This window comes from Heptranchias perlo, unplaced genomic scaffold, assembly GCF_035084215.1.
Source record: "Heptranchias perlo isolate sHepPer1 unplaced genomic scaffold, sHepPer1.hap1 HAP1_SCAFFOLD_47, whole genome shotgun sequence".
Lineage (NCBI taxonomy): Eukaryota > Metazoa > Chordata > Chondrichthyes > Hexanchiformes > Hexanchidae > Heptranchias > Heptranchias perlo.
This window is the reverse complement of record NW_027139484.1, coordinates 3,912,058-3,918,243: the sequence shown is the minus strand read 5'-3', so window position 1 is coordinate 3,918,243 and position 6,186 is coordinate 3,912,058. Positions and strand designations below refer to the sequence as shown.

General features: G+C 47.3%; 1 non-coding gene across 1 annotated transcript; it reads right to left on the bottom strand.

Annotated features, from left to right (window-relative positions):
• Positions 1-3,168: 3,168 nt before the first annotated feature.
• Positions 3,169-3,331, bottom strand: LOC137313383 (U1 spliceosomal RNA). Its single transcript, XR_010961035.1, has one exon. It is a non-coding gene; the product is annotated as a U1 spliceosomal RNA (small nuclear RNA).
• Between the last annotated feature and the right edge of the window lie 2,855 nt (positions 3,332-6,186).

Sequence of the window (6,186 nt, the reverse complement as noted above, 5' to 3'; positions counted from 1 at the left end):
GAGAGGATCTGTCTTTCAGATAAGACATTAAACAGAGGCTCTATATTCTCTCTCAGGTGGACGTGAAATAGTCTAAGGCACTATTGGAAAAAAAGCAGGCGAGTTCAACCGGGTGTCCTGGTCAATGTTTATCCCTCAACCAACATCACCAGTACAGATGATCTGCTTATTATTACATTGCTGTTTATGGGACCTTGCTCTGTGAAAATCGGCTGCTGTGTTCCTACATTACAAGTGATTACACTTCAAAAAACACTCCATTGGCTGCAAATCGCTTCCGGACCTGCTTTGATCGTGAAGGGCGCTTTATAAATTAAAGATATTCCTCTTTTATTGTTAAATAGCAAAACCTTTGCCAAATTGTGAAGCAAAGATGTCGAGTTGGTTGGTGCATAGATTTTCCTGTACAGTACAGCAGAAGTAGGCCATTCGGCCCCTGGACCCTGCTCCTCCATTAAATAAGATCATGGCTGAACTTTAACCTTAATTCCACTTTCCCACCGTATCCACATATCACTTGATTCCCTCAGTGTCCAAAAATCGATCGATGTCAGTCTTGAATATACTCAACAACTGAGCATCAACAGCCCTCTGGGGGGCAGAAAATTCCAAAGATTCACAACCCGCTGAGTAATTGTTTTCCTCTTCTCGGTCCTAAATGGCCGACCCCTCATCTTGAGACTATGACCCCTAGTTCTAGAGTCTCCAGCCAGGGAGAGCAGCCTCTCTGCATCTACCTTGTCAAGCCTTCTAAGAATTTTATACGTTTCAATTAGATCACCACTCATTGTTCTAAAATCCAGAGAACATGAGCCCATTCTACTCAATCTCTCCTCATAGGACAACCCTCTCATCCCAGGAATCAATCCAGTGAACCTTCGTTGCACGCCCTCTAAGGCAAGTATATCCTTCCTTAGGTAAGGAGACCAAAACTGTGCACAGTACTCCAGATGTGGTCTCACCAAAGTCCTATATATTTGCAGCAAGACCTCCTTATTCGTGTACTCCAACCCCCTTGAAATATTGGATAACATAGCATTTCCCTTCCTAATTGCTTGCTGTACCTGCATGTTAACTTTCTTTCATTCGTGTACAAGGAAACCCAAATCCCCCTGACTACAACATTTCTTAGTCTCTCACCATTTAAAAAAATATTCTGCTTTTCTATTCTTGCTACCAAAGTGAATAACCTCACATTTCCCCACATTATACTCTTTTTGCCACCTTCTCGCCCATTCACTTAACCTGTCTATATCCCTTTGAAGCCTCTTTGCGTCATCCTCACCACTTACTTTCCCACCTTTGTATCGTCAACAAGTTTGGATACATTATTCTCGGTCCCCTCCTATAAGTCAATGATATAGATTGTAAACAGCTGAGGCTCCAGCACTGATCATTGAAGCACCCGTCTCGTTACTACCTGCCAACCCGAAAATGACCCATTTATTCCTTACTCCTTTTTTCCAGTCCGTTAACCAATCGTCAATCCATGCTAATATATTACCTCCAATCCTATGAGCCCTAATCTTGTGTAACAATCTCTTGTGTGGCTCCTTTCTCCTGTCCCAGTGGTTTCTGGACCATCAATAGATTACCGGAAGCCCCAATAGATATCTGGAGCACCAATAGATTTCTCCCATCCCAATGGTTTACTCCAGCTTTTTTTTTTCAAAAAAATGTACTTTATTAATAAAATTTGCAGCAATGCATACAGTACAGTTGTCATATCACATTCCAAACGTACACAATACAGATTATACAATTTGCAGGTTACATCAAGTACGGTTCAATGAACACATTGTACATAATTACAGTTCATCACACTATGGGGTGTCTCATTGCATTATACTCAACACAGATTGTTGATTACAGATTCATTACAGGTACATTACAGATTCATTACAGGTACATTACAGCAATTTGAATTTTACATTCTGCCCAGGGTTTTTTTTCCCCTGATTGCAGCCCCTCGGTATACAATGGCGGGAAGGCTATAAACGGTTGCCTTTCCCCACAGAGCCTTTGCGGTGGCCGCACCCATCCTCAGTGCGTCCCTGAGCACGTCGTCCTGGACCTTGGAACGTGCCAGTCTGCAACACTCGGTCGAGGACAGCTCCATGCACTGGATGACCAGCAGGTTTCGGGCAGACCAAAGGGCGTCTTTCACCAAGTTAATGGACTTCCAGCAGCAGTTGATGTCTGTCTCGGTGTGCGTCCCCGGGAACAGCCCGTAGAGCACACAGTCCTGTGTTACGGAGCTGCTCGGGACGAACTTGGACAGATACCACTGCATCTCTCTCCAGGCCTTCTTTGCAAAGGCGCATTCCAGAATGAGATGGGTGACGGTTTGGTCTGCACCGCAGCCTCCTCGGGGACAATGTGCGGTGGCGCTGAGAGACCGGGAGTGCAAGAAGGATCTGAAAGGAAGGGCCCTTCTCACCACCAGCCAAGCTATGTCTTGGTGCTTGTTTGAAAGTTCTGGCGATGTTTTTATTTATATATTTCAAAAATATACTTTATTCATAAAAATTGTAAAGGTAAACAGAACAATGCAACTATCACAATACAACTACAGGTCATACATGATAAATACAGTTCATGACACTGCAGGGTGCCTCATTGCACTTGCAATCAGTATAGATTACAGTTACATTACAGCAATTACAGTCATTACAAGGAGTTTTTTTTGGTTTCCAGTCCCTCGGCCTACGATGGCGAGAGTGTCCTAATCTGTGGCCTTTCCCCATCGAGCTTTTGCGGTGGCTGCATCTCAGCGCCCTGTCCTAGAAATGCTTTAATATCTAAGGGTTACTAGGTATTTTACAGAAAAGAACGACGAACACCATTGTTAATCGGCCAGCAAGTCCTTCGAGGTGATAGCTCAGATTGTAAACAATTTTACAACACCAAGTTATAGTCCAACAAATTTATTTTAAATTCCTCAAGCTTTCGGAGGCTTCACCTGACGAAGAAGGAAGCCTCCGAAAGCTTGTGGGATTTAAAATAAAATTGCTGGACTATAACTTGGTGTTGTAAAATTGTTTACAATTGTCAACCCCAGTCCATCACCGGCGTCTCCACATCATAGCTCAGATAGGCAGTGATTCGAAGTTGCCATTAAAGTCACCGCTCTGGGAGCACACATTATTTCTGCTTTTAGTCATGAACGAGGGAAGAGCGCGAACGCAGTCCCCACTACCACAAATTTTGCAGTCGAGTATCCCGCATTTGGGGACATCGCAGGCGTCAGCACACCCGGAGTGCAATGGGTTAGTTTCGTACTGGGAGAACCTCCTTCCTGATCAAGGTCTCTCCCCTGCCAGGTAAGTATGCTCGAATGGTGTTGCAAATTTCCATCCAACGGCAGTCAACACTCTTTCACATTAGGGCAAATAAGAATTTTAAACGTTCATTTTCCATTTTTATAAGGAATGTTTACTGGAAATGTAAGAATCATTGTTTTTCCATCATTTCTTTGGTTAAATATGATCGTTTTTGCAGATTCAACAGTATTCGCTGCCTCATTTGCATATCACCCATAAAAGGAAAGAGCGCCCCCCATTCGCCGGATGGAACGGAGCATTCCTGAATGGCTCTGCCCATTTACAGCTCATCTCTTGTTTCTTCACTTGTCCCACTACCGCCCTCCTCGCCTTGAATCTTTTTTTTCCAAAAAATATACTTTATTCATAAAATTTGCAGCAGTACATACAATACAGTTGTCATATCACTTTCCAAACGTACACAATACAGATTATACAATTTGCAGATTACGTCAAGTACAGTTCAATGAACACATTGGACATAATTACAGTTCATGACACTCTAGGGTGTCTCATTGCATCATACTCAACACAGATTATTGCTTACAGATTCATTTCAGATTCATTACAGGTACATTACAGGAATTTGAATTTTACATTCTGCCCGAGGGGGTTTTTCCCTGATTGCAGCCCATCGGTTCACAATGGCGGGAAGGCTCTAAACGGTTGCCTTTCCCCACAGGGCCTTTGCGGCGGCCGCACCCATCCTCAGTGCATCCCTCAGCACGTAGTCCTGGACCTTGAAATGTGCCAGTCTGCAACACTCGGTCGAGGACAGCTCCTTGTGCTGGAAGACCAGCAAGTTTCGGGCAGACCAAAGGGCGTCTTTCACCGAGTTGATGGTCTTCCAGCAGCAGCTGATGTCCGTCTCAGTGTGCGTCCCCGGGAACAGCCCGTAGAGCACAGAAACCTGTGTTACGGAACTGCTCGGGACGAACCTGGACAGATACCACTGCATCTCTCTCCAGACCTTCTTTGCAAAGGCACATTCCATAAGGAGATGGGTGACGGTCTCGTCTCCACCGCAGCCTCCTCTGGGACAGCGCGCGGTGGCGCAGAGAGCCCGGGAGTGCATGAAGGATCTGACGGGAAGGGCCCTTCTCACCACCAGCCAAGCTAGGTCTTGGTGCTTGTTTGAGAGCTCTGGCGATGAGGCGTTCTGCCAAATGACATTGACAGTCTGCTCGGGGAACCAACCGACAGGATCCACCATCTCCTTTTCCCGCAGGGTCTCGAGGACGTTACGTGCGGACCACTTGCTGATCGCCTTGTGGTCAAAGGTGTTTTCCTGCACAAACCTTTCCACGAAGGACAGGTGGGGCGGAACGGTCCAACTGGACGGAGCGTTCCGTGGCAGCGTGGCCAGGCCCATCCTTCTCAACACCGGGGACAGGTAGAACCTCAGCACGTAGTGACACTTTGTGTTTGCGTACTGAGGGTCTATGCACAGCTTGATGCAGCCGCACACAAAGGTGGCCATCAGGATGAGGGCCACGTTGGGCACGCCTTTCCCCCCTTTCTCTGGAGATTTGTACATCGTGACCCTGCGGACACGGTCCATTTTTGATCTCCAGACAAAGTGGAAGATGGCTCGGGTGACTGTCGCGGCGCAGGAGCGAGGTATGGGCCAGACCTGCGCCACGTACAGCAACACCGAGAGCACCTCGCACCTGATGACCAGGTTCTTGCCCACGATCGAGAGGGATCGTTGATGCCACAGTCCCAGTTTCTGCTTAACCTTGGAGATACGCTCCTCCCAGTTTTTGGTGCACGCCCCGGCCCCCCCGAACCAGATCCCCAGCACCTTCAGGTAATCCGACCTGACGGTGAAGGGGACAAAGGATCGGTCGGTCCAGTTCCCAAAGAACATGGCCTCGCTCTTGCTACGATTTACCCTGGCCCCCGAGGCCAGTTCGAAACGGTCGCAGATGCTCATCAATCTGCGGACCGACAGCTGATCCGAGCAAAAGACGGCGACGTCATCCATGTACAGGGAGGCCTTGACCTGAGTGCCTCCGATGCCTGGGATCGTCACCCCTCTTATGCCCGCATCCCTCCTGATGGACTCGGCAAAGGGTTCGATGCAACACACGAACAAGACGGAGGAGAGAGGACAGCCCTGCCTGACTCCAGATTCTGTCAAAGAGCCAGCACAGGCACGATGGGCCGAATGGCCTGCTTCAATGATACAACATTCTCTGATATTGCTGGCTGGTTCATAACGGCCAAGAAGGTTCACTCGGTTAATCCCGGGGATGAGGGGGCGGACGTATGAGGAGAGGTTGAGTGGATTGGGACTCTACTCATTGGAGTTCAGAAGAATGAGAGGCGATCTTATTGAAACATATAAGATTGTGAAGGGTCTTGATCGGGTGGATGCGGTAAGGATGTTCCCAAGGATGGGTGAAACTAGAACTAGGGGGCATAATCTTAGAATAAGGGGCTGCTCTTTCAAAACTGAGATGAGGAGAAACTTCTTCACTCAGAGGGTAGTGGGTCTGTGGAATTTGCTGCCCCAGGAAGCTGTGGAAGCTACATCATTAAATAAATTTAAAACAGAAATGGACAGTTTCCTAGAAGTAAAGGGAATTAGGGGTTACGGGGAGGGGGCAGGAAATTGGACATGAATTTAGATTTGAGATTAGGATCAGATCAGCCATGATCTTATTGAATGGCGGAGCAGGCTCGAGGGGCCGATTTGCCTACTCCTGCTCCTATTTCTTATGTTCTTATTTTGTGACAGGTGCATGGCAGTAATTTTACGTTGCCTTGAGGCCATGTTACGTTGCATGTCGGGCGGCCGTTTTTTGGAGTCCCAGCTGAGCTCCACTCAATTTGTGTAAATTGCACATCCACCACCCCC